At 49.4% G+C, this 3,483-nt stretch overlaps 1 pseudogene; it reads left to right on the top strand.

The window, feature by feature from the left end:
- The first annotated feature begins 2,247 nt into the window (after positions 1-2,247).
- On the top strand, positions 2,248-2,661 carry LOC110305312 (ubiquitin-ribosomal protein eL40 fusion protein pseudogene; annotated as a pseudogene).
- The last annotated feature ends 822 nt before the right edge of the window (positions 2,662-3,483 follow it).

A 3,483-nucleotide genomic window follows, 5' to 3' on the forward strand; every position in this document is an offset into this window, starting at 1 on the left:
GTTGCTCAAGAGGGCCAGAAGAGGACGCTGGCTTCCCTGAAAATGGAGTTAGAGATGGTTCTAAGTTCCCACGTGGGAGCTAGGAACCAAACCCAGGTCCTCTGCAAGAGCAGCAAGTGCTCGTACTCACAAAGCCATCTCTCTAGGCCCTCATGGTGGCTTCTTGTGGATAGTGGTGGCCTCGGGAACAGGAGGTGATGGGCGACCCTGGAGAGAACGATTTCAGTGTAAGAGTGTGGGGCGAGACTATACAGAAGCTTTCTGCCTATCATCATGTCTTCGAGTACAGGCCTCTTTCCATCCCTGGGGAAGGAGCAAAATGAAGATCCACATCCCTGTCCACGCTGTGCCCTAGGCATGCTGCCCCGGGGACGGGGCACTGTGGATGCAGACAGCAGGGGCCAGCCTCTGAGGGTTAACAGAACCTTAGGCTGTCAGATCTGAGCTGAGGCCAGAGACCCCTTCCCCCACTTAGCACCCATCTCTGATGACTACCTGGGAGGTTCCCTTCTCTCTGGTGCCTAGGATCACCTGTCTGTTCTTCCCCCATCACGTCCCAACCTGGCCTGGCCACTAGGATCAGCTGCAGAGCTATGGGGGTCTGAGGGCAATGACTTAATGGAGCATACCGATTTCCTGCTGGGAGTCAGTGGCTCTGGTGGGTTGGTCCTAGCAGAAGGCACTGTAACCTATGCTAAGTTCTGTGCTGAGCAGCAGGACCCCTCATCCTAGACCCTCACCTATTTCCCTAAGCTGTTTTCTCCCAGACTCTCCAAGAAGCCTTGGCCCCTGAAGGATTGCATGGATCAAAGCTAGCATAGGCAATACCCTGTTCATGTGGCCAACACATGCACACTGGGGGCAGACACACTGGCTGCCTCCTGAGTACCACAGACCATTCCAAGTTAACAAAAGGATTCTGCTCAGTGGGAACCTGTGTCTGACAGATGGGCTCCATCGACCCCCAGCACAAGTCAGGTAACAGAGAAGCACAGACTGCTGTTTCTTTTGCCAATGATTGATTAAGTTAGGGCATGTGATCTGTCTTGGTCAATGTGACAGAACCCAAGGGGCTGAAGGATCCGTCATGTAGAGAAAGGCATTCATGGTAGAGAAAGGCATTTGAGCTGTGCTGAGGATTTGGGACACAAGCCCATGAGCCTTGTTTAGTCTGCCACTAGGATTTCAAACACACACACACACACACACACACACACACACACACACACCTGGTTAAAGATATGTCTAAGATCTTAATGTGAGAACTCAGTCCTCTAGCCGTCACTGGGTAGGAATTCAGCTGTTTCCTAGTAAGTCACAGCAAAGGCATCACAAAGCATCAACTGAGGGCCAATTACCACCTCCAGTACAGGCTTCCTTCACCACAGGTACCTAACGATGGTGGAATATGGCAGTGGCCGGAAGTGCAGGCTTTGGTATCAGCTGGCTTAGGTTTAACCTTCTGCTTTGCTTCCTCCAAGCTAAGTTACTGTAAACAAATTATTTAGCTTTTGTATGCCTCTGTTCGCTTATTTGTCAAATGGTCTAGTATTACCCATGCTCACCGGGGCCCTGAGCCATTCAGATCAGTCACTTGCTCACTCCCAAGTGTTGACATTTTAGCTAGTTATACAGGCTCCAGTCCCATGGAGGAAAGTTGTTTAGGAAGCTAAATTCCATCCCAGAAAACACATCATTACTACGGAGGAATGCCTTTGGAGGAAGTCAGTTCTAGGATGCATGAACATGGCTTACTCTTAAGTAGGGACCACATTTATCTTACTCTAGCTGCTTGGTCAGGGATGGGCACATGTTGGCCTAGGAAATGGAAACCACCAGCTGGCAGCTGAGCTGAGGAAAGCTCTTCTAGGAAAAGAGTTGGGGCACAGGAAGGATGGAGAACCCTGATAGTGGAGCCCCCTGGCTCCTCTGTTTGTGTGATGGTTAACTCTATGTATCAACTTTACCTTTATTGGGACATGATAGTAAGACAATATTTCTTAGTGTACCTCGGAGAGCGTTTCTGGAATGCCCAATCCAAAGGGGCACTTGGATTGGTAGAGTGAGCACAATAGCACCCAATGGCTACCCAGTGTGGGTAAGGAACTGAATGGTATTAAAAAGCCAGAGGAAGGTCGTCAAATCTCTCCACGTTGAGCTTGGACATCCATGACCTGCCTTTGGTGCTCCTGGGTTTTTCTAGACTACTAAACATATGCCATAAAAAGGTTTGGTCTTGCTCTTCAACGAGGCGGCCAAGCGGCAGACGCCAACATGCAGATCTTCGTAAAGACCCTGATGGGCAAGACCATCACTCTTGAGGTTGAGCCCAGGGACACCATCGAGAATGTCAAGGCCAAGATCCAAGACAAGGAAGGCATCCCACCTGACCAGCAGAGGCTGATATTAGCGGGCAAACAGCTGGAGGATGGCCGCACCCTGTCCGACTACAACATCCAGAAAGAGTCCACCTTGCACCTGATGCCGCGTCTGCGCGGTGGCATCATTGAGCTGTCCCTTCCTCAGCTTGCCCAGAAGTACAACTGTGACAAGATGATCTGCCACAAGTGCTAAGCACGCCTGCACCCTTGTGCAGTCAACTGCCCCAAGAAGAAGTGCGGCCATACCAACAACCTGCGCCCCAAGAAGAAGGTCAAATAAATCTGGGGTCATACCTGGCCTGTGACCCCAGGACCAAATAAAGTTCCCTTCCATCGACTGGAGCAGTAAAAAAAAAAGAAAAAAGGTTTGGTCTTAAAAGGGATGGCCAAGAACTTTGGACTAGAGTCTGCACCGCTGTCTCGGCTTTTAGGCCTTCTTGGGTCTCCAGCTTGCTGGTGGCAGAGTGTGGGACTTGCTACCCTCTGTAATCACAAGGGCTAGTTTCTTTACAATCCCAATCCATATCTATTTCGCCCTGGTCCTGTTTTTCTAGGGAGCTCTCATATAGCTTGGCAACTATAACTAGGAAAACAAGATTTTACCACTGTTAATGAGAAGAGACAGAGCAATGACTGTGGTATGCATTGCACACAGATGCTTCGCACATGGTGAGAGACTGTAGATGTGGTGAAGGTAAGTAGGGTTGTGGGATGGGGAGAATCATTAATACAGTACCTGGATAGCCCCGCTCTACCTACATGACTCTAAAATCAGAGTTTCCCTAGCTGCAGAGAGCCAGGGGGAAGATGAGCCAGGAACAGCAAAAAGAATTTGGTGACGTTCTTCAGTAAGATTTTTCTAGACTACTAAACACATGCCATGAAAAGACATGCTTTTGGTCTTAAAGGGATGGCCAGAAGCTTCAGTACACATTGGCTTTAAGACCAAGAAAGAGGTCATGATTTATGAATGTGGGAAGCTGGGGAAGGCAAGAAAACAGATTGTCACTTAGGGCCTCCCCAAGGGAAGGTCACCCTACCTACTGAGGTTGTTTTAGTTCCAGGTGTCAGGCAGCTTTCCACAGCTATAACAAAATACTTA

This window comes from Mus caroli, unplaced genomic scaffold (assembly GCF_978045245.1).
Source record: "Mus caroli unplaced genomic scaffold, Mus_caroli_1 scaffold_13, whole genome shotgun sequence".
NCBI lineage: Eukaryota > Metazoa > Chordata > Mammalia > Rodentia > Muridae > Mus > Mus caroli.